Source organism: Sciurus carolinensis, chromosome 13 (genome assembly GCF_902686445.1).
Source record: "Sciurus carolinensis chromosome 13, mSciCar1.2, whole genome shotgun sequence".
NCBI classification, from domain to species: Eukaryota; Metazoa; Chordata; class Mammalia; order Rodentia; family Sciuridae; genus Sciurus; species Sciurus carolinensis.
This window is the reverse complement of record NC_062225.1, coordinates 47200546-47226237: the sequence shown is the minus strand read 5'-3', so window position 1 is coordinate 47226237 and position 25692 is coordinate 47200546. Positions and strand designations below refer to the sequence as shown.

The following is a 25692-nucleotide window of genomic DNA, read 5'->3' as shown; positions in this document are numbered from 1 at the left end:
CCTGCTGTGTGAATGAAGAACAACCCAACAATAGGATGAGAGGATGTTGCCATGGAAATAGCCCTGGACGAAGGAGCAAAAATCAGAAATTTATCACAATTAATTGTTTTATTAGGAACCTCCCATCTTTTGGATTATTCCCTGGGGGTGAGAAGGGAGGATGTGTTCTCATTTAGATCTTTAGAGAAAAATTCTGCTTGAATAAATGAGGCAGCCCATACAGTCAAACCATTTTAGGTTGTGGCTTGAATTGGACAGCTTTGTGAGAGACGAAAGGATCTATATCTCCTCATAATCTATAAAGATGCAAATGCAAACAGCCAGGACAAGGGCTGAGGAACCTCATTCCACCCAGTGAAGCAGCTGAAGTGTAGGTCTGAGCATCCATCTTTTAAATATTTTCAGTAGACTATTGCCTGTGCTTTTATGCCTTGGCAAGGTCTGTAAGGTCCAGGTAATAATATTTTATCAGTATGTCAAAGAAATGCATCCTCACATTTTGTTGTCCCTATTTAGCCTTTCTGTTAAATAGAATTCAAGTTCTATTTGTTTTTAAAGTGAGCTAGTTTAGGTTAGAAAATAGAAATTTGCCACCCAATTATGTTCAGATTAAACTTGACTAATTCAAGATGCTTTGGCTGCTATAGACTAATTGGAGAAAAACAGAAATGGAATGATCAAGAAAGAGTTCTTTTGTGGTGAGTGTGTAAGAGTTATCTCTTAGATAAAAGCAGTATCCCACTTATTCAGAAGAATGATATTTTTATTTTTAACATTATAATGTTTTCATTTTTATTCATAATGTAAAGATGAAATTAGACTTAGAAACATGTTTCGAATCAGTTCTTTCATTTGTTTTTATTCAGTGGACTAATTAATTATTAAGTAAATAAGAACTAGATATCAATTTATCTTTTTTCTTTTGGTGGCTGCAAGAATAGCAATATGAGACTCTCATTTGTTGTACTTCCTAAATAGTTATTCATGTTAATCAGTTTTTAAAATAATTTGAGGCATTAAAACAAAGCAGGCGGTTAAGCTCAGATATTGATTTTCTCTTTAATGGGTATTTCATCAGTGAAATTTTAACCACTGATAAAGAAGAAGAAAGCAAAGCAGGTGTTCACTGAAGATCCTTGCTCATAATAAGAATTTTATTTTTTGTCACAGTGTAAGATGCCAACAAGAGTTTCATTTATGAATCTTAACTCCAGATGTTTATAGGGAATTAACCTCAAGTTGGGGTGAACGATTACCAGTTTCTGTTAGAACTCAAAAAGTTATGCTTAATAAAATTAAACTTTTTCAACAAAAGGACGTGTGTTGGGGACTCTATGAAATAACAATGGAATCCAGTTCTTGGGTTTCTTATTTACTCATTCCCTGCTTACAGTTTATCACTCACTTTGTGTATTTCTCCCTCCCCCCTCCCACCTCTCTTTTAAAGCCAGAATTTTTTCACTACCATCCTAGGTACCTGTGGTTGTGAGGTTCATCTCAAATAATGTAACTGACTTGGCTAGACTCATTAAACACACTCTGTGACCTTTGGCAGGCTTTTAATCTTTCCCTCTGCTATAGAGAACAGTTTTTCTTAAGTGGCAGCAACACATTTCTAAAAATAAACCTGCAATAAGGTCCTAGTGGTGCTTACCTTACAGTTGAGCAGCACCATGCTGGTGACCGCTGCTTGGTTCCCACAGGCTTTAGATTTCTGGGGAGCATGTACCCGCTTGCAGGGTGCTGAAAACCATCCTGTGACTGAGGCACTTGCAGCGTTGAGCTTCACGGTCCTCACTCTACTTGGACCATCTCCAGGTTTTCTCTCTTTATTAACCCTCACCCAGACAGCGCGGCTGAGGCAGGGGAACCAACAGTAAAGATGGTAATAGGTCTTGTTTTTTACCTGTTTGGGGCAATAGAAAAGTGGGAGGGAGAATAATGGTCAAGATTGGGGAATTTAAAAAAAAAACAATGTTAATCTTTTCTTACACAGAGAGATGCAGCACGTATCTCCTTGGTCCCCCATTCAAAAATGCATCATCTGTGCTGGCTTGGCTAATCAGTCAGTATTAGAATTACTGAAAGGTATTTTACTGTGTATGTTTACTTGTGGACTAAATTTTTATTGTTCTCCATTTTGTTGAGAGAGAGAAAAAATCATATGTATTTATTCAGTTTACATAGAAATCTTCCCCAGATAATTTTATAAGGAACAGGGTAAATCAGATCTTTCAGTGACTAGATATTTAAGTGAAGACATGAAAGTGTGTACTGATTTATAATTAAAAAGGCTTCACTTTAACTGCTCTTCAGTAACATTTATAAAAATGGTATTAAAATATGAAGTCACTTAAAAGACGAGGAGTACTGAAAATAGTTCTTTATGTTTTCTAACTATCCACACTTTGTTTCTAATCCTTCATTCTGTTTATGCAAACCTAACTATAAACTATAAACCTAAATATGATGTCACAAAATCAAAGATTATTATGTGATAAACAAAAGAAAAAAATCAGAAAATATATTTATACGTAGAAAAATGTTAAAACTGCTATCCAGTGTACTTTGAATACCCATATTTAAAAAACAACATGGAATTTTGTTAAGAGTTGTGGTAATTTTTATAGGGTTAATATACATATTTAAGAAACAACATGGCATTTTTCAACAGAGATAAGATAATTTGTGTAAGGTAAATACACATAAAATTACAGGACATTTATCAAGAGAGTTTATGATACTGTTAAGTTGAATAGGCACTTTCAGCTGAATATGGGGAGGCTATTTTAACTGGCTCCAAATTAAGAAACATTAACGACATGGCATTATTCCGACATAGTTGGTATTTAAAATATCTTTCGCTGTTATGTATGGTAGAATGAATCATACACAAAATACAGGATATTTTAGGGGAATGCCTAACTGTGATGTCAGCACTGGGTCTGAGTTAAAGGATATAAAAACAAAAAATTATAAAGCATCAATGTTCCTCATAAAAGGACATAATTCTGTTTCCTTTACAGATTGATGGAATTATATTGTCAAGCTTCCTATATTTTCAAGCACAATATTGAGAAGATAACCTACAAAAATAAATTTAGGTCTGTTTACATATATCTGAAAATAAAAAACATCCAAAGAAATGATCAAATTTGCCTCCCACAAAGTCTTAACGAGGTTTATCCGTTCATCCTGAGTTTGAAACTGGGAGTAGGAATTTTATAAAGTATTTTCGCATTTAAACATACATTTACTATGTCATTCTAAAGCAAATGATTAACTCAGCCCGAAGTCACTGCTACCAGAATTCACTCTACAATAGGACCAGGTATCCAGCTGGGAAGTACTTGGGTTTGGTGATTTCTATTTGTACCTTCCCACCATAAGCACATAACTACAGTTCATATTTAAGCTTCCACCAAGAGTAAGTAGCTAACCCTAAAAGTTACCTTCAGGATTAAATACCTTTAGATGCTGCAGCGCCCTGGATTTCCAGTTAACCAAACTATATTTCCAGCCGAAACTCTTGAGGCATAGAGTAGTTTTTGTCTGTAAGCCCTTCCCGCTGGTCTTCTTAGGAAGCAGTGCTGGGGTGCTTTTATTTTTATTTTTTGAATCCTGTTGATTATTTGAGGCTCTGTCAACTAGTGCTTGTCAACCCATCACCAGCCTTTCGTAGGGTAGAGATGACTGGAAGCCCGAAGGGCTGCAGGCCATGCATCTTTCTCTTCTTCTCAGTGGACCTTAATATAAACATGGCCTCATGACTGAGGAAAGGAGGGGAAAGCTGAGCCATCATATAGTCCACAAATTGCAGGCTTTGCCTATGTCCTGCAGAGTCAGAGAGGGGGATTATTGCTGCAGGAAGGAAAAAAAAAAAAAATCTGGCCACACTGTAGAAACAATCACTGCAGTTGAGCCTCCCCTTACCTCCCCCTGGTCTCTCTTTCTCTTTCTCTCTGTCTCTTCCCCTCTCTTTTTCTCGCTCTCTGTACGAGGCCCCAGCTGATTCAGGCTGCATCCATCCATACATAAATCATTCCCCTTATTCTATTGGTTACATGGTACATGGCAAGTATTGATTTTTTCCGTTGCCTCATTGCTGGAGAACACTTGGTTTTTGTGAGACAGAAAAAGAAAAAAAAAAAAAAAAAAAAAAAAGAAACCAAACCAAACCAAACCAAACAAACAAACAAAAAAATCCTCACCAGAGTTTTGTCTAGATTAAAAAAATAATAATAATGATCAATCAGCTCTGTACCATGCTAATGATAAGTGTGCTCTAAAAAAAGAGCTTATTTGGGGAGACCTTTAACTGTCCATTTGCGTGTTTCTAATATATCCTGTCTTGATGTAGAAAAAGAATTATTTCCAGTTGTGAAGAGCTCTGGGGTCAGGAAGTAGGAAGCATATACAGAGAGGGAGATGCTCTCTAATTGTGCAGGGTAAGGAGACATCTAATTGATCATTACTAACTCCAGGAAAAAAAGAAAAAAGAAAAAAAGTTTGGTTATAACAGAACTTGCTCAAAACATGGAATAAGGAGGCAATATTCATGCCCCCTGTCCAAATGACACATGTAGAAGAGGAAAAAGAGAGAGATTTACTTAGGCTTATTTTGTGTGGTGACAAAATGTGCAATTGTGCCTTTTTTTGTGTGTGGAGTATAAATATAGAACACTGTCAAAATACTGGGTCTCATAATACTCAGAGACAGGAAATGATGAAAAAGTGAACATGTCTCAGTTTAGGTTTCCGGCATTTGAGTATTGGAGATAGAGTACTCTTCCCAACATAAGTGAAAATGCACAGGAGTCTTAATGTATTATCTGTCACAAAGAGCAATTCATTTTAATGTGATAGTGGCTCTTGGACTCTATCCAAAGGGGCTTTATTCCTAAAATATCAAAATGACTTCTTTATGAGCTATTGCTATCCAGAGGGTCATCCCCAAATACAAAGAAATAGAAGAAGAGCATAGTGCAGACACAGGCTATGGAAACATGGTTAAAGTCCACTTTTAGTTTTATGAACTTTAGTTACAATTCATTAATAGTCTACCAGGGTGAAGTTTGGGTACAAAACATGCTATTCAGGAGACAGGATGTTTTCCTGGGGGTTCTACTTGGCACCATCAACTAACAATTTAAGTGGCATAGTTGTAACAAAGAAATATGGTGATTATTTAATTTACTTTATGGCTTTAAAATTTTCCTTTTTATCCAAAACATTTACTCTGTATATAAACAGAGTCCATTAAGTTGAACTGTCCCTAACCTCAGAAGTCAGACTAGTATTTCTCCTCAGTTGCCTCACTAAAGTTGTGCTGGGGCTTCCTTTTGTGCTCTCAATTGCTCAGTTTACCTTGTGGCCCTTGGTCTTCAATCTGGGTGTGTGATAAAAATCTGCCCAATGGAAGACTGTGGTGAGCTGCAAGGGCCTCTTCCCTGTGGAGCCCGGGCAGCACTTGGCATCCATACCCCCCAAGGCACAGCATCCTGCTTGCCTCTCTTCCTATCATATATTCTTTTTATTAAAGGACTCAGACCTTCTCTTTTTACATAAAAGTGCTGGTTTGTCTTAATTGGCATTTCAAGGAACACTCTGTGAATTAAGATGAGGGAAAAAACCCTAGGAAACCTGGCATGGAATTTTGTCCAAATTAATATTTTGTTGTGCAGTTTGTTCACCGTAGTTTTGGGCTCCAACCTGGTTGCTTCTTTACTCAATAATCTCATATCCATGTACTGGTGATGGTAAAATTATTTCTCTACTTCCCTAGATGGTGAGTTCATAAAAGACTGAAGAATTTAGATTTAAAAAGGAAACAAATAAGTGAACAACAAAAGCAATAGCAAACCCTCTGATCCTGACCTTTTTCTTTTATCTGCCTCATCCTTCCCTAATTCAACAACTCAATTCCCTGTTTCCTGACCATTTACTCTGTGCCAGTAATTTGCTGGGGTGAGGGCAAGTTACAATGCTAAATGTCTCATGCTTCTGCAACCACAACGTGCTCACTGGGCAAACACACAGGTGTAGGAGCTACTACCCAGGCAGAGGTATGTGTCACTCATGTGGTGTGGGTTTTGCTGTGTTGCTACTCTATCCTCTCTGTAGGCTATTTTTTCTAGAAAAATCATAATTACACTAAGTAATGAATACCCAAAGTGGTCTTTGCTTTAATCTTTTATCTTCCTTACCTCAAACAAGACTTTAAGTCTTGCCCACAGTGTGCCCGCAACAGACATTTGTTAAAGTTTAATACAATGAGGGTCTCGAAGGAGAGGTAACTAACCAAACTTAATCATTATTATGCATGCAGGTGGTTATGTGGGTTCTTTCAGGTAATTCCCAAAACTTTGCTTTTTAAATGACTTTATTTTAATGTCCATTTTAAAGATGGGGAAATTGAGGCTGAGAGAGGTTAAGTTTCTTGTCCAAGGATCTCCACCTGCTCAGTGGTGAAACTGTTTCAGATTCTTATTGCCCCTAATTATCACCCAGGGTGGAGGAGCAACGGCAGTCTAGCAGAGAACTTGTAATTCCAGTGAGTGTTAGCAAGAAAACAGCTTCTGTACTGGTCTTAAAGCACACTGCATCTCATAATTTTTGTACTCTATGAATACACTTTGGTTCCCTATGAATTTTTTCTTTTTAACATTTTCTAGGGGAGATTGTCTTTGAAAGGACTTGTTCTATGAACCCTTTTGAACATGAATATAACTTTTTGGAAAGAAGATGTTAAATTATCTGTGGAGTGCATCTGAGGCTCCCCCATGGAAGATGCCACAGTGGGAGGCCCCACATGCAGGAATCTCAGGCAGAATCCAGACAGTACCTCTGAGGAATAGTGGTGACTTTTCCACCTCGAATGTTGAGACTGCTCTATTGGACTGGCAGGGTTTTAAAAGACACAGCCCCACTTTCTTACTTCTCTTCTGCTCAAACACTGCCAGGTGAAACAGTAAAAATGGAGACTGAGATTTATCTCAGATTATCACCTGCAATATCATTTCCTGATGTCCTTAACATTTTTGAGGTAGAAATGCATCTGAGAACTGTTTGATGATCTGGTTTGCAGTCAACCCTGCAGAGGAGGAAGACGGCTCAAACCTGTTCTGAAGGCACTGAAGAGAGGTTTTCCTGCCCAAATCCCTCTTATTCAGTCATTTACTTTAAAAAGCTTTTATGCAAATATCGAGGGCATATAAGTATTTCAAAATGTAACAACGATAATAAAATTGATAGTTAATGTAGGGAAAATATCATTAGGTACACTTTTATCTTCTTTTCCTTCAAATCCCAGTCATTGTTTATGGTCTTCTTTGAGTTGATCTGACTGTTATATTGGCCAATTCCAAAAAGGAGATCCAGAAGGTACATTATGTCAGTGGAATTCAGAAAGCACATCCTGGGAAATAATGCGTCCCAGCCATTTGCTGGTCCCCGGCCTGCATCAGCACTAGATAAGTCCCAACAAACAAGTTTGTTCAAGTTATCAGCAGTCATTCTGTGCCCTGGGTGGAAAAACAAAAGTGGTATGGGTGGGCCATGGGAGAGGACATCCCCACCTATCCCTGTGTTCTGAAACCAAACCAGTTGGAACCAGGGAAAGGTTATTTTACCTGAATTTATTGCTTAGCAACAAGGCTCTACCTCCTGAGAATGCTGTTCTAAGGGTTACCAAGTAACTGGCTGTGACAATTGCCAAACAGCTGACTTACTAATCTACATACCCTTTAACCCTAGTCAGCTAAACAAGAGACCAAGGACAGCTTGCAAACAATAGACACACATCTAATATTTTATTTAAGAGCTGACAAAAGCCAGGCCTGTGTGAATTCTGCAGCTACTTGGATTGAACTATTTTAAGCTGGATGTCTTGCTCTCCAGAGTCTGCTACCCGTGAAGGCTTATGGAAGCAGGGCAAACAGTTTCTACCAGAAACTGTTGGAGCTTTGGGGGAAAAATATTTCTTGTGATGGAACACAAAACAGCAAAGTTTTGTGGAGGATGAAGATCTGGATGCAGAGTCATTTAGAGCAAGGCCAAACAAAAACCAGTGCTTCACAATTGCTTATTGATAGATGCTGAGCTAGCCTAGCTATAGAATATCATGCACAATAGATTAGAAACTTACGATATGGATAGATATAGACAAGTATTTAGTACCATTTTCACTCTAAGAGGATTAGAATTAAATATCTTTGTTTTCTAGGATCTCATCATAAACCAAGATTACTTATGATGTAATTTCTCTTCTGACTCTGAAGGGGGAAAAAAAGTTTCACAAAACCAAAACAGAATAAAACGACCAAGATATATTTGTTTTCATGCGTTATTTGCACATATCTTTAGGATTTTTACTTAATAACATCTGAAAATACTTTCTTGTGTATCTCTGATCTCACCAAACACCTATGATTCAACTTGCAGTCTTACAATTTTCCACAAATAAATAGCATGTGAAAGGTGAGTCTGCCGCATAAAGTCCCAAATAATTTCAAGGATGCCTCACTGTAATCCCTTCCCCCACCCATCTCCATAAGACCCACAGGGGGCATCTAAGAGGCTTTATTTCTAGGAAACGGAACCAAAGACAGATGAATCTTGTCTTTAAAAGCAAACAGACCAGAACCTCCACATCGAAGTCATGATTGGTCACTTTAGGAGTTTCGCTTCTGTTTCAGTGTGCCGCCCTTGTGTCAGAGGCTTTGGAACAACTTGGAAGCAGCTTATTACTTCATAAGAAAGCCAAGCTTAACTTACCATCAAGTCATATTTCATTTTGAATCACTGGGATAATCTAGCATCTAACACTGTGTCTGGCAGACAGTCAGTCTCAATGCGTATTTGTGTCCAACATTTACTGAGATTGGAGTGTAGCAATCAGTGTGGAGGGGAGTTGGGCTATTGAAAGTCAGGACATACCCCAAAAAAGTGACCTGACAATTCAACCTAAATTGCATACTTGCCACTCAGTTTCCCATGCTTTTAACTTTATTTTCTTTTGGTGTTTTACTTCCCCCACCCCCTGATTATTTGAGTTATGCATATTGGTGGTGGAAACTTTGGAAAGTCCAAATGAGTGTAACCAGTTAGAATAACAAAAGCTCACTGTTGTCTGGCATGGCTAGTAAATCTACACTTTCCCCTTCTTTATATATTAGAGATAATTTTGACCCTAACACTCTGCAAAGGGCTTTTCTTGTTTAATTTCCTGTTACAAAGCTGCATGTTAACTCCATGATATTCTGTTGGATATGCAGTAGTAGTGTCCATATGTCATGGGACACCCTCCTCCGCACTGACCCATATATAGATATGTGACCCAAGTTAGGTCTCTTAGGTCTTCTTCCCAGAAACTTGGACTAAGGAACTAAAAAACTGAGGTGGTGCTGGGTTTGAAGCCAGATTTGGCACTAAGGCCAGTGAAAAACACATGCAAATCAAAGTTTAGGGGAGGAACAGGTAGTTTCCTTTGGAAGAGATAACAGAGGAAGTAAGTGCAGAGAAAAGGGACCATGAGTCCAGAGAAGGATGCTGATAAAGAGAGTAGCCACCCAAGCATTTTCCTATTACTGTGAGGTCCAGCTTCTTCCTGTACTTTTTTTTAAACCTTTTTTTTTCCCCAGTCTTTGCTTAGGTTTATTTTTTTTTTTTAAATATTCATAAACTTTGAAACTTTTGATAGCCATATCCTTGTCATTATCTCCATTGCATTTAAATTAAGTATCCTTTCCTTAATTAGCAATCAGATAAAGATTCACCTCTTTTTTTTTTTTTTTTTTTTTTTTTTTTTTTTTTTTAGAATTGAAAAAAATGATCTAAACTTTCACATTTAAATTAAATCCACCTAGAATTTACTTTGGTATATGTATGAGACAAGGATAGAACTGAAACATTTTTTTAATAAAATTAAATAATTCATGAGTCGTCCCAGAATCATCCTTCCCTTTCCTATTGATTTGTAATATCTACTTGATCATGTTAAACTTGTACACATTTCGCATATGTACGTTACTGGACTGTCTACTCAATTACATAAAAAGAAATTATTTTTAAATAGGAAATATTTCTAGTCTATGGAAAGTAGCAGTGGTCATTAGAGGAATCAACTGCATTTAGAGAAGGGTGGTGCTAAGCTAGAGGACTTAGGTTACCAAGACATCTGATTCCTCTGACTTTTACCTTCAAGACTGAATGACAAGTTGATGTTTGTATTGGAACATCCATCTTTCTGTGACAGCTTGGGTAACACTGATAATTTGGATAATTTCTCAAGTGTTCATGCAAGTTTTAAAGATGGAATTTCAACTCATAAGACTGTGTTTTATTTTATTAACTATAAAATTATCCAGAGTTTAAAATGGGCTAAATTTGAGCACCTGATAGAGGTAATAATCACTCTCTGCCATCCTTTCACTGAATTGGGGTACAACATTAGAATTCTTCTTAACATTATGCTCCAAGCAATTGGTATTGCAGGGTAAAATTAAACCTATTCATGGAAACCTATTCTAACAAGCCACATAAATTTGAAGGTTAAAGGTAAAAATAGTGGAGCTATATTATGGAAACGACTAGTATAGATTTAGGTCAGTGTTTAAATTTTTTTTTTATTGCAGCTCATAATAATTCACACATTTTATATTTCACATTTAGTCCCATAACAAAGAGGACAATTGGGCAAAAAGACTGATGCATTTTGGGTAAAAGATACTTTTTGCTAATTTCAAAATCTTGAAATCAAAATAGGTTAGCCTTAAAATAATCCTGATTATTCAGAAGTAAAATTCTCTCATGTTTAATATTCTCAATGACTTGTATAATCAAACTTAATGATTTTTGTCTCAACCTCTCTGTGATTTATGTGAATAGAAAAAAAATCCACATTTTTTATTTCCCTGAACTTAAGTACCCCCTCAAGGCTTAGAATAAACCTCAGTAGAAATTTGCCAATACGTAGAAACAATTTTATACCATCATCATTTTCAGATCAGGCCATATTCATTAAGTTTGTAGTAGATTTATAGGTTTGAGGATTATCATCTCCCTTATGCATAATAATTATTTAGTTAAGAAAACAATGATCTTGGACTGGACTCTAATATTTAAAGCTGTGTGACCTTACCAACCATAGAAGAACTTTGTAGTACTTTAAAATCTACATTCCCCTCCTCTCTCTTCTCTTCTCTTTCTTCCTTCCTTCCTTCCTTTCTTCCTTTCTTTCTTCTTTCTTCTTTCCATATGGCAAACATAAATAATTTTCCTTGAACAGTTTTTGATAATTTCCATTAGTTTACATTTTATCGTTTTCTAAATATTTTATCATGTGCTTAACTAAGTAAGATGAAGTGATGCAAACACATATTAAATCAAGTGAAGTGAAATGATCCTGGGACTGTATCAAACCAATAAGGTCCAGTAAAACCAGGTGTGCTTTGAAGCAAGATGAAGATGGAAAGTAGCAGAAAAAAAAATGGCAACCTCTCCTCTCCTGAAGCATATTAAACATTTTATTTCCTGGATTTCCAGCATTTAGCTTTGGCATTTAAAGTGGGAGGAGGGATTAGTTCTAAGATTTAATACCTGTTTCCCTCCCTGACATTAGGATCTAGAAGTTTCTTAGACTGGGTACACTGGAAATATCATCAATACACTCCCCCAGAGCTGAAAGTTAGAAAGTCTCATCATCCAGATTTCAGCCCTGCTAGCTTTTTCTTTTCAAGTAGTTCAAAAGTAAGGAGTTCCTGGATTTTTCTGGTACACCTGATTAAAGAGGGTTTCTGAGAGATTTGTGATGCTTGGTTGTATGAGAAGATGACACACATAGAAAACAGGTAATGCTGTTTAGATAAACCAAACAGTATTTGGATATATGGCAGCTTGAAAGGATCTGCTACAGCCCAGAAGGTGAAACATGTCAGACGTAAGTTCCAGTGAGCTGATCACTCATTCTGTAGTTGAAGACCATGGAAATTTAACCTGATACCAAGTTCTGGTGATCCTGTGGAGTCAGTCTCCTTGGCTGAGGATTGGAAAATTGGAAAGATTATAAACCTGGGATGTTATAATGTTAGTATGCTAATGAAAATTTTAGAAGTAACTGCTCATGGAAATAAAAATTTACAGCAAGTTCTTTTACAGCAAGCTCCAGGTAACCTCTTCCTTTTTCCCTATATCTAATCCTATTTTTTTCTCTTATTGGTTATACTTATAAAATTTGTTTGCTTTTGATTTCGTATTCCTTCAGTTTCAGGCATGTCATGCAACTACTCATGGTGTAAGATGTGGAGTTGAGCACTCCTGTGCTCTCTTGCACCTCTAACTCCTCCTACTGTTCATCAGTTCTACTACAATTTTTGCTTTTTATTTTTCTTGTGGGTTTTTTTTTCCCCCCTGAGGATTGAACTCAGTAGAGCTTTTACCACTGAGGTACATCCCAAGTCCTTTTAATTTTTTATTTTGAGACAAGATCTTGCTAAGTAGTTAAGGGTGTCAATAAGTTGCTGAGGCTGGCCTCAATCTTTTTTCCTTTTTTATTTGTTAATTTTGGTTATACATGATAGTAGAATGTATTTTGACATATTATATAAACATGAATTATAACATTATAATTAGGATCCATTCTTGTGTTTGTACATGATGTGGAGTTTCTCTGTGGTATATTCATATATGAATGAAGGAGTTACATTGATTCATTCTACTGTCTTTCCTATTCCCATCTCTCCTCTTCCATTAATTCCCCTTTGTCTAATCCAAATAACCTCTATTCTTCCCTCCTCCTCTCCTTATTATGTGTTAGCATCCACATATCAGAGAAAACATCCGGCCTTTGTTTTTTTGGGATTGACTTATTTCACTTAGCATGAGTGTCTCCAGTTTCATCCATTTACTGGCAAATGCCACAATTTCATACTTATTTATGGCTGAGTAATATTTCATTGTGTATATATACCACATTTTATCCATCTGTTGAAGGGCCTGTAGGTTGGTTCCATAGCTTAGCTATTATGAATTGTGCTGCTATAAACATTAATGTGGGCTGGCATTAATCTTGCCATCGTCCTATCTCAGCCTCCAGAGTTGCTGGGATTATAGGTGTGCCCCACCATTCCCAGCTTCTATTACTATTTTTATATTGCCAAAGTTTAAAGCATTTACATTCTGACTGGACACTTTTATTAAATCTTCTGTTCTTTGTCTATATATTAATTCTGAGAAACAAAAAAATCAATATTATTGATAATAGCATGATATTGCTTAATAGTATTCACTTTAGAACCAGAGTGAAGGTAGAGGAGATGTAATCTGTGCTCTTAAATCAAGTCTACGTCAAGAATATTTAAAGTTTATAATCAAGAATCTCTTTTCTTAGACTCCATGAATTTCTTACAATCAAGCACCATGATTTTGTCATGATTTTTTTAATGCAGAATTTCTAGTTTCCTTTACTGTTTTCTCATTGACATCAGAAACATGAACTTTTTTCATTATGCACCATCCGAAGGTCAGCTGCATTAGTGTCTTTCCCTTCCAAGTCCCACTTCCAGGACATCAGCTCCCACTCTCTCTGCTGTTTCTCTTGTGCCTTCTCTGGAACTCAGTAATTCTTGATCTCTGCCCTGTCAATGTCATCTCATATGCCATCCATCTTCAAGAGCATGTCCTCAGTTTTTGCCCTACTCATGGCCTACCCTTTTGTGTATCATTGCTGTTGTTTGGGTACGTTTGAGAAGAGAGGGAGGTAGAAACATTTGCCTGGGTAATATATTGAATTAGAGTGCCCTGATTCTTTATATACTGAGAAGACATTGAAACCAAAAGGGAAAATACTCATCTTAAATTTACAAACTGTCCCTCAGATCTTAACTTAGAGGAAGCATTTACTTTTATGTAAATGTAAATTCTGTTTTAAATTCTATGTATGTGATCTCAAGATCTACTTGGAATTAAGACACTCCCTGAGATTAATCACACCCAAAATGGCAGGTGTCACATTGGCCTTATGCAGGTGTCTTTACCTTAAGTACTAAGAATGGGACCTTGCTTCATCATTGACAGAGATTTGGTGTCTACACCCCATAGTTGCCTGGGGACAGAGTACATACAGTTCCTGGGAGGGACTTATATGCTATTTGTGAGTTTACTAGATGCAGGGCACCACCAGATGGAGCCGAGGAATTTGATTTTTGTTAAACAAGTGTATTTGAAAAACAGTACTTGTTGCTGCTGAACAGTTTCTAGAAGGAGTTTCAAACTTGTTGAAGAGACTGTTTCCTCTGTCTTCAAGTGTAAAAATGGTCTCTGAAAAAGGATGGTGTTAGAAGCATTTCTTTTAAAGTTAGCCTGAGAAGGAGAGGCAGTGGACTAAATGATGACCTGGGAGGTGGGGAGGTGAAGTTTGTGTGGCAGTCAGGTAAGAAACAGAATCGATAGAAGGTGGCTTCCAGACCCACAGGATGAGGAATATTCTTTCATGTTCTTGGAAGAACTCTTATTTGTCCTTTCTGAAAATACTTCACCATTTGGAAAAAGCTGAAAGAACCATTTCAGAATCAGGGGCAGCAATTCTTCTAGAGGACAGTGCGATAGGGGCTAATGGAGGTTTAGGAGTCAAGAGCGTCCGTGTTGTTGAAGTACCTCCTTCTAACACGACACTTTTTCTTGGCTGAATAGGGACAAAGGACCAAGTGTCTCTGAAGATAGAGATGTTGTGAAAGCCCGGAAAGGTCTTGGGCTCTTAACACAGGTACTAAGTACTTATTATAGGTTTACCCTGAGCCGGGTGAAGAGAACACAAAATCAAAGAGATAGATAAGGTCCACACCCTGAGGAGGGTTTGGTGGATGGATGTGAGTAATGAGAGGCCTGAGTATGTATTGCATCAAGAGATGCTAGGTGGTAAAAGGCAGAAACCCAGATGAATGTGAGATGTAAATTCATGAAACGCCAAATCAATGAAATACCCCACATGCACCTGGATTCTGAGTGGATGTGCAACACTGCTGTTAAAATCCCACTTGTGGAGAAATGCCACCCCCTCAACCCCCGCTCTCCACCTATTATTAGAAGCTTGTTGGAATTAGTGCACCACAAGTTAAATGGTGCCAAGAGTATCACTCTTTTTTTTTTTTTAATTAAGTAAACTTTTTCTTTGTTTAACATGGATAAAGTGCTCTACCAATTTTCATAAAGTGAGGGCACTCCTTACCCATCATGCAAATCCAGAAATGAATCATTACCAACTCCATCTTCCAGCCTCTAACCAGTACACTTCCCAAGGTGGTGGGAAAACTTCCTGATTTCTAATAACATCAATTAGTGTTGCCCGGGGTTTGACTTTTGTACCCATGGTATGTACTTTTTTGTTTCTGGTTTCTTTCACTCCAAGTTACGTTTGGAAAACTCATGTATATTTCTTGGGTATTGTTGTAAGTTGGTCCTTCTCATTGTGTGTTGGGATTCCTTTCTTTGAGGATACTGGGTTTATCCATTCTACTGTTGAACACTTGGGTTGTTTCTAGTTTTTGGCTGTTACAACTAGCACTACTAAGAACAGTTTTGTACTTGTTTTTTGGTGAATGTATGTACACGGTTTTGCTGGCTCAACTGTGGTAGACTCTTTGCAAAGTGGTTGTATCAATTTCTACTATCAGCATGTGTAAGAGTTCCCATTCTCCACATCCTTGTCAATGCTTGGTTCTTTTTCATTCTATCCATTCTAGTAGGAGGGTATAACAACTGGCTTCTGCTGTTTGTTTGTTTTTTGTAGAATAGAGATTGTGTTCTTTTCCTGTTACAGATGTTTTTGAAGATTTTTCTTTCTGAAGTTTCTGTCATCTACCTGCCCCTCCACTTTAAAAGAAAGAACATTTTCATTTGGAATTAAAATATTGATGTCTTAAGTCATCATTGATTCCTGATGTATGATTCTCATCTGTGTTTAAAATACCAGTAGTGATTAATTATAGGTAATGTCACTATAAGATGAGCACAAAGTGTTCTTCAAGAACAGAACATGTCAGTTTGTGATTAGCAAACTGTTTGCTCTTGGGTTAAAGGTTTTACAATTTGGAAATTGAAATATATATTATTTTTATTTTCATTTTATTTAATTACCCAAGAAACATTTATTGCCTATCTACCATTTTCCAGGGCTAAATAGGGGTATTATGGGAAATATAAACATAAATTAAATACATACCACATCCCTCTTTAAGTAGAACAATAAGACAGTTCTGCTGTGATTATAAAATATAAAACAAGACATTAATAAATATCATAATAGAGATGCAGGTAGGTGAGTTTTTTCCATTTAATCTTAATTTTTTTCTCTTTCAAGGGAAGGGTAGTATTAATGAATTCGAGTTAAGTCAGTGGGGGAACAAACATTAGATTTAAGTCAGAAGACCAGAGTAATGTTCTGGTTTCTAGAGTGTGACTCTGACAGGGCCCCTTACCCTTTCCATCCAGTTTTACTATCTCCAGTATGGGGACAATAGTACTTTTTCTGCTTATAGAATGCAGATATTAGGAGGTTTATAACAAATGATAGCTAGAGTTTTATATAAGTAGCTTTTGGGAAATAGATATTTATTTAATTGAACACTTTGTTCTTTTAAACCAGAGATTAATTTATCCTCTTCTAATTCCAAGGAAGTATATTATTGGTCAGTCCAGGGAACAGTGACTTGAATTCAACTTAAATTATTAATAGGTAACATATCTAAGGTAGCAAAGAGTCTCTTTATGGGACCTCCATCATACTCACACTCTGAGTGGCCTGGAGAGAGCTGGTTACTTTGATGCTGACTGCTTTTGAAAGCCCATGCTGCGAGGTGGTTTGCCCAGAGATTTGCTTTCCCACGGACACCAACATTTGTGTGTTATTTTGTTTTCCTTCCTCTTCCTTTCTTCCCTAGTGTCTGCTGTTTGCTGAATGGAGCTGATACTGCAGATTGCAGGTGGGCTAACGTAGGAGAAAGAAGGGTCTAAACTGGCTCTCAACCCTCATGCCCATTAGGATTATCACGCATACATGATGGCCTCGCCCATTCCCAGGGTTTCAGGTCTATCAGTCTGGGGTTGGCAAGGTATTGTGTCATGTAATCTTTCTAAGTGATTCTAATGCACAGGCACATTAAGAACCATCCACAAGTGTTGAACTTTGGAGTGCACAAGAACTACCCCGGAAACATGAGGGAATGTGGGCTTTGGGGCTCACTCCCAGAAATACTAAATCAGAAGTATGGTGGGGCCCATGAATTTCTTTTAAATACATCTCCTGAGTAATTCTGAAGAAGGTGAGTTGGGCACCACACTTGGAAAATGCAGTACTTAGTTCTGTCTTACAATGTATCAATATGGTAGTAACCATCTGGTGAATCTTTACATGGATTATGGAGGCCACAAGAGAGAAGCATTTTTCAATAAAGGGAAACGTGTTTTTTTTTGGTACCAGGGATTGAACCCAGGGGTGCACATCCACGAAACCACATCCCCAGTTCTTTTCATTTTTTATTTTGAAATGGGACTGAACACAAATCTAAAATTCACAGCGTATATAATGATTTACTTCTAAGGTTGGTTGATGAATTGAAAACATAACTAGTCAAAATTACCTTTGGGAAATTGCTAAGGAGGGAAATATTTTGGAGACCAACATGCTGCCTTCAAAACACCTGGGACAGGTAGTTTTCTTCTAACTTTGGGAGAGAACACTGCCTTTTCCGTTGAGTTTTGGATGTGGCTAGCCTGCATTTAGGAGTAATGTTTGGAAAAGTTTATGTTCTTAAATACTGGAATCATATTTAGTTCACAGGACATCAGGGAGTTATACTTCCCCACTGGCGTCCACTCAGGCATGTGCTCTTTGAGTGGAACAGAGTTGGAACCAATGCGGGAATGTCACCTGCACCATTGCTCATATTGCTCATGCTGTCACTTTCTTCATCTCGTTGTTTGTCTAAATTTTCTTAAAATCAATGGGTGTTTGATAATAGAAGATGCTGTTCTATAGTGGGAAAGGTGATAAGATGTGAAAACTTTTTCAGGTTACTCTGATGGAGAGAAAGTTCTAACCAACTTCAAATGATCTATATAAAAATCACCAAGGAGAGGAAATTTATCAGACTTTCATAATATCTATTCGTGAGAAATAGGGTGAATTCTAAGAGTGAGGGTGTTTTGAAAGATGAATTGGAGAAGTAAAAAGATATACCAAAATAGTCACAAAAGGTAAATTTAAAAAACACATTAACATATGAAAGATGAATTCCTTTCTCTTTCTGAAATGAAAACCCAAACCAGAATAATCACGTTTTGTCATATCCTTGCTTTGACCCTTAAAAACATGCCAGAATGAACCAGATCCACTGTGGCTGTATGGTCATAGCTGGGCAGGGAACTTGCTGGACTGATCACATTCAAGTCCCCAATATAATCAGAACTTGGAAGCCACTGGCAGGACCTCTAAATCTGAAAAGCTCTGCCCGCCTTCTTTTCCTCCATTCTTTGTACTTAAATAAAAATGCAAACTGCATCCATTCCAACAGATCAATCCTTCCAGGCACATAGGACAAGGCTGAGTGAATGAGTGCTTCCCCATACAGACTGCAACGACAATAGCACTCCAGGTCACCACAGCCTAGGTGCCTATGTGATTTTGCCTGAGACTGAACGTGTAAGAGGAAAAAAAAAAAAAAAAAAAAAAAAGGATCCTGCTTTCTATAAAAGAGAAGAGACTTCCTTTCTGACTTTCCTTGTTGCCTTGTGCTTTGGGGTTGCAATCATTTTTTGTTAACGAGTTGACTCACTGGTCGCCTGTAACATTTCAGCACCTGGGATGAGAGGACAAACGGAGGCCCACAAACCATATGTCTACACTCCTGAAGACTCTAAATCCAGCTCACCAACTGTGAGGTAAAATGTGTTCTCACTTTCTACTTTAACACATACACTTTCATAATGACACAACAAAAATAATGTGGGTGAAGCCTCAGTTCTTATATAATAGAAAGTTGGCAAAATATTAAATATGACTAAATGTGATTATTATGGTGCTTGTCTTGGTATTCAGTTGATGGGCCAATGATGTTTGCACAAGTAGTAAAAGGTATGCATCATTCATAGATTATCATGTAATTTATTCTATAGGATACATTTTTCTCTTTATTTTAGCAAAACCATTAATTATGTTGTCTACTCAAAAGTATGCATAATTTGAATGCTGTTTGTAGACATGAGGTACAGAATAAAGAATAAAATATATCTGTGTGAAAACTATATAATTCCATATTGTCAAAAATAGAGTAAACATAAAAATCAAAGTTCATACTATTTATCACATACATATAAAAAGTCACATTTCTCGTAAAGAAACCAAGAATTATAAAGAGTAAGAGATAAAATACAAATTATAATTGAAAAATATGACAATTTCTAAATAAGGCTGACATTTAAAATTCATTTTAAAATTTGACTAAGTTCATAAATATGAAACTGTTCACAATTCCAACATTGAAATTTCATCTGGTTGCAGTTTTAATAATTTAAGAAGTTTAATAATAAAAAAAATCTTTGTTATTTCCTATACATATCATGTCTAAAAGTACACAAAGGCAAATTTAATAATAATATGATTTGCTTAATGTGAAATTTTCTTCGACCTCTACCTGTAGCTGCTGTGCATATAGTACTAATTTGTGAGCACTTCCCAAATAACACACTGGGATCTGAGTAGTTAAGAAAGAATCTGTGATAGCCTTTCTATCTGAAAGGGGAATGTTTGCTATGGGAATTAATCTTCCTCTCTCTTGCTGAAATCTTTCACTACTCGTATTCTCTGCTTTGAAGCTGTGTTCATCTGGGTCTTTGTAGAGGCACAATCTACAAAGCTTCACAACATTTAGACCTTAGTTGCCTTTGGTTTTGAGAACAGGACAGATATGCAGATGCCTAAATGATGTTCATCATGAGTCTGAAAGTTGGGGTTCAGGGTAATACTATACTGCACTGAGTGCCATATCCTGAGTGACAGAGCTACTTGTGTTTCTGAAACACCGTTTGTGGGGGGTGTGTATACTGGGCTCTCTAAAGAGTTCTTGGAGACATCACAAATACGGAGCACCTGAGAGTAGGGATTCTGTCTCCTTTGTCTTTGTAGACGCCATAGTCAGTGCCTTGCTTGGCATTTAGTGTGAGTTAAAGGGTGAAGCACTTTCCTAGTGAAAGCCTCAGGAAGTACTGCTTTTGTCCCTATTTTTTTCTAAAGTCATGGGCTACTCACATTCCAGGTTCATCTGAGACATACTTTTAAGCTATGTTACCTCTAAATGTTCTATTCTGTTTCTCACTCACTCCAGAAGATCTGACCCAGGGGCGGCCCATCTTGACCCTAGGTTATAAATCCCAAATGGTCCTAAAGAGTCTCCTTATATTTATTTAGCTGCATATTATGTATATTTCCACCATCCACACCAGCCTTTCTTACTCCTTGTGCTAGGATAGCTTTTTGACCAGTGTTCTTGCCTCTGGGGAGGAAAAAGAAATAGATCATCTGGTAGAGGTTGTTTTCCTTTGTCTGAATCCAGCTCAGATTCCAGTTTCTCCAAGTTCCTTCATAAGGCTCTTAAGAAATCTCAAAAGACTGAATCTGGATTGGTGACTCGTAAACTAAGCACTAGCTAGGTAAAGAGCAAGGAGACTAGGATCCTACCCTTTCCCTGCCATTCATTAGCTGTTTGACCTTGACTTAACTTCTTGGAACTTTGATTTACTCATCTGTGAAATGGGAGATCTGTACAAGACCTTCAAGGTTTACCTGTTCCAAAATTGCATGGTTTTACTTTGACACAATAACGGGACAAAATATTTTCTAGGTTTTGCATTCAATGATCAACTTGGGCCAATACCTTTAAGCATTTTTCAGTGGGTATACAGAAGGTTGAAAAGACACTTCCAATGATCATAAAGTTTGCTGATGCTGGTTAGGTGATATTTGTTTATTGACTCACTCAGAACAAAGAAGATTCACCTGATAACCATTTATTTACCCTGTTTATGTGCCAGTGCGTTATATGAGTTGCTGAAGTTTCAAAGATGAAGAAGCCAGAATGCCTGCTCTCAAGAAGGTCAGGTAAACATGCATCAGATAATTTTAGTAGAATGTGATTGAAGTTCTCATAGAGTTTTCTAAGAGCAGGGGGAGCACAAAGAACACAGGGATTCCCATTGAAGAAAAGGTGTGGGAGACTATCAGGGAAGGTCCACAGCAGGTTATCTCTGGGAGGATTGCTTTAGTCTCAAAGCTCCTTCTTGCTACAAGAGCTATTTGGGCAATTGCTTTTGGTGACTCTACCCTGTTAAGCAAACCATCATGACAACGGTGTTTGGAGTTACTACAGAAGATGGGCCAGTAAGCCCTGGAATTTGCTGTGGGCCAGCTGCATTTGATTCATGTATTTTTCTATAGCAGCAGATGGTTCAGGTTTCAAATGGTGCATATTTTCCTGCATTGGGCCCAGGGGAGGACACACCGTTGAGTAGATCTTTAAAAATGGATTTATAGGCACATCGCTCAAGTTTTAGATTTTTTGTCTCATTAGCAGTGGTGAGAATGGTGAGGGGGAGAGGAAGGAAGAGTCTGGAGACTCTTGATATGCAAATAATTTCAAGTCAGAGTCAGGGCTCTGAGAAGAAAAAATTCCCATCCCTGCTTATTTATGATTTTACCCAGGAAACGTAGTACCATGACTGCAGATAGCAAGTTCTTGAGAAATTTCATCAACCATGAGTTGCAAATAGCTACTATGTAATAGGCACTGTTGTAAGCATTTAATAAATGTTTGCAGAATAATTCAATTTCATTTAACCAATAAAATGCCAAAGAACAATCAGATAACCTATATGAACATTTGGTTGTTGTGAAATAGAAATTAAATATTGATTAACCTCTAACCATATATTATGTAAATGCATCCCTCCATGAACATGCCACTTGCCACGGTTATCCAATGGAATAATAGCTTTTGTTTTTGTAACATGTTTTCTTGTTAAGTAAAAGAGGAAATGAAGACATGTTTGACTGTATCTGCTAGGTTCTCTTTTAGTGGTTTTCTTTCTTTTTTTTTTTTCTTTTTTATCAGACACATTTATTTGGGATCATCTGCCCAGTACTGCAGAATTGGAGGCCAAAAATGAACGTTTGGGTTGGTGAAAAGTAACGGAACCTCCTCTCAACATTTAGGCTGGTTGGGGATGGAACAAGAGGTGGATATGATTGACTGTTTGAAAAAAATATTCACTACAAGTATAAAAGCCACTTTTTGTGTGTGTCAGAGAAAATAATTATAAGTTGTCACCTAGACCAAAATGTCATAATTATGTATGCTAGTTCTTCAGATCAATACAAACTCTACTTTTCAGATTGACCCTTTTTCTTTAAAGAAAATTTGGACAGAACCTAGTGGAGTCACTTTCCTGTCTCAAAATGACCAAAGCAATTCTCAGAAATATATTAGAAACAAGATAGGAGTGACCTAGAATATAAGAAATAAAGGGAAGGAAACCTATTTAGCTCACAGCAATCTCAACCGGCTCATGCTTCTTTGGACAAGGGAGAAAGTTGCTTGGGAATGGATTGAAAGCAGTTGGACTCATCTTCAGCTCAGTTTACCAATGATGCTAGTTTCCCACACTGAGCTTTGGCTACTCAAAGCTGAACTTAAAGAGTCGTGTGGGAGGCTTATTACTTTCTTTGAATCCAATGCCTTCTCCTTCCTCACTTTCCTAAATTGATCTCCCCACACCCCCATTCTCTCTGAGTTCCATTTTTCTTTTCTTTTCCCAACTAGCATTTCCTCACTAAGTTAGTGCCCAAAAGGTCTGTAAATGTTGTAGGTGTGCTCTGGGTATGCGACCATTCGCTGGCTGAAAGATGAGGCTGATTAGAAGGTAGGGAACGGTAGAGGGAAGGAAATGATGTTAAGTAAAACAATCTTTACTGATCAGATTCTTAAATACTCAGGTAGTATTTGGAAGAATAAATGAGTTTCTAAAATTCATGCAATTTAACTTACTTATATCATGCTGGTAGATGTGGTACAATCAAGGTCAAGGGTCATGTTTTTCAACAGAGATCCAAGTGGAAATCAAATAATGATCACTTAATTTTTAAAAGAATTTATAAATAGACTTAGCCTAATCTACACTTTTTTATTTTTTAAATCTCCAAAAGCTGTGGTGTGAGTGGGGATTGGTATTATACACTATAGCTTATTCTTTTGTATATAAAAATCCCTAAGGGGATAATAAATTTTGTACCAGTGCTATGTGCTCTGAATACAAACCATTGTAGTATTTCTCACCTGTGGATTTCAGCGTCCCCCAATGAGTAGACAGTGCCTAGTTTAGGAGAGGGAAGAGAAATGTTAATTGGTGTCCTAAGCTACACACTGTTGGGTCCCAGCCCCAGGGTTCCTGGCTCAGTGGGTCTGGGATGAGACCCAGAAAATTGCAGTTCTAACAAATTCCTAGAGAACTTAATATTGTTGGTCCTGGGAACATTGCTCCTGGGTTTTAACCTAGGAAGACTTGTAAAGGAGAAAAAGAATGAGTTGTGGGGCTACCTATAACAAGCAGGAAGAATGTCAATTCACCTTGTGTGCTAGCACTTAAAGTACCAATATACTTCCCACTTTTCTTATTTCTCAGGGCTCTGTCTTAAGATATAGCTGGTTCTATTTGAGGATTGGCTATATTATGACTCCTTGATATTACTCTTAGGGAAAGTTGAATTCATTTTCTTCTGGATTACCAGTGCTCTTAAATTCATGGATATCATTAATTAGTGGCCACTAGTGACTTAGACACTGCAGAAATAAGGACACCTGTGCCAACAAGTGATAAGGAAGATGAGCAAACCATCTTAGTGTTCCCATGATCTTGGTAAAGCCTAGGTTTTGTTAAAAAAAAAAAATCATCTAATTGTGGACCTTTCCTTTGGAGCTCAGAGTAGATTGTAGAATAGATTACATGAGGGATAACTTGATGAACTTCAATGTGAAAGGTGTGTGGCAATACAGGAAAGAAACAAGAGCTTTTAGTGTGATAAATGTACATTCTGCTTGAGAGATGATATGGAAGCACTGTGGTTAGAGAGGTTTGGTTTGGGGTGATGGTGTCAGTAAGATCAGAGAGAAATGGGCAGTAGAAAGGGATGTTTAAAGAAAAATATCAAATCTGAAATTGGTTGTCTTCTGCTGTGTGTGTAGAGCTTGGACAGTTCTGTCATGTTATGACATATTGTTGAAATGTCAGTACCGATGTTGAGTTTGCTGACTCAGAATATGTTTAGTTCCAAGGCAGTTGGGCAAGGGTCACTTTGTTGGCAATCCCATAGGCAGCTGAAATGTTTGAATGTCCCAGACTGTGGCCAGAGGCTTGCAGCTCACTTGTGCCAGACCATAAAAGTTCCCCAACCTGTCCAGGTGATCGGCCCACCTGGGTCTCTGATTGCTTTCCCTCTGCCTGAAGTAGCACTATCATGCCCTCCTGCTTGGTTGTTCCTGGCACCAACCTGAACAATGGAACACTAAAAAGGAGTTATTGTTTGCAGAAGATTTCTTCCTGAAAGAGTCACTATGGTCTACTGGGAAGAAGCTTTGTCAAGTCCAATGGCCTACATCAAGTGAACAAGTGCATCTTTGGAATGTAAATGCACATCGGGTTATTTGGGACTATTGGTCAGTCATCTTGATACTGTTTGCCTTAATCAGATCAATGCTTAGCTGAAATAATTAAGAAAATGAAACTTTAGACTAGATTGAGAGAAGAAAAGAGAGAGAAATGAACTTACTTTTGATATTACATTATTCAGGTCTTCCATTGCAAAATCTAAACAGAGACAAAACAATTAATTGCTTAGGTCCAGTGATAGATTTCATTTCTTATAGCTCTTTGGGAGAGATATTTTAACTTGGTTCAAGTTTAGACACTAATCTTCAAATACTATCAGTACACAAATATATCAACTTATTTCCCAATCTCTTTTATAAAGTAGAAAAATCATATCCCTAATTTGAATGTGTTAAAGCCTGAAAATTCTAAATCATAAAACAAAGGTACTTGAAATTCTTTGGTTTTCACAGAAAGCTAATTGATTAATTCTTATTCCGAGTGGTCAAAATGGATATAAAACCCTCAAAACACAGAAGTGTATTTAAAAACAAACTTGTTAATAAATAACAAATAAAAACTCAATAGTAAATTCCTAGGGAAATATAGAAGGTAAAATACAAAAGATAAAGCATTTCATTCAGTTGTTATTTACTGTAATCAAAAAATTTTGAGACAAAGATAGACTGAGAGACTCAATTTTGTACCTGCTTACATTTCTACCAGGCAAAATATACCCTTCATTCCCGGAGGGACCACTGTGAGGAAGGAAACATCTGTCTTCTCTTGGCTCCACATCTGACTGGTGAGGTTGGGAGGAAGGTGGGAGTACGGAGATCTTGCTCTTTCTTTCAGATCCATTTGCGTGAAGTATATATATGGTTTCCTTCCCTGCTTTGTATGGTAAGCTGAATGGGAAGGTCAGGGAGTGGGGGGAGCTTATAGTTGTATTACTTTCTCCTAAGTGGGCCAATAAATTTAACTTCTGTGTATGGGGATTAATTA

At 37.3% G+C, this 25692-nt stretch overlaps 1 long non-coding RNA gene across 1 annotated transcript; it reads left to right on the top strand.

The window, feature by feature from the left end:
- The first annotated feature begins 1681 nt into the window (after positions 1–1681).
- LOC124963326 (uncharacterized) lies at positions 1682–25462 on the top strand. Its single transcript, XR_007104707.1, has 4 exons — positions 1682–1885; positions 18849–18933; positions 21082–21148; positions 25414–25462. It is a non-coding gene; the product is annotated as an uncharacterized LOC124963326 (long non-coding RNA).
- The last annotated feature ends 230 nt before the right edge of the window (positions 25463–25692 follow it).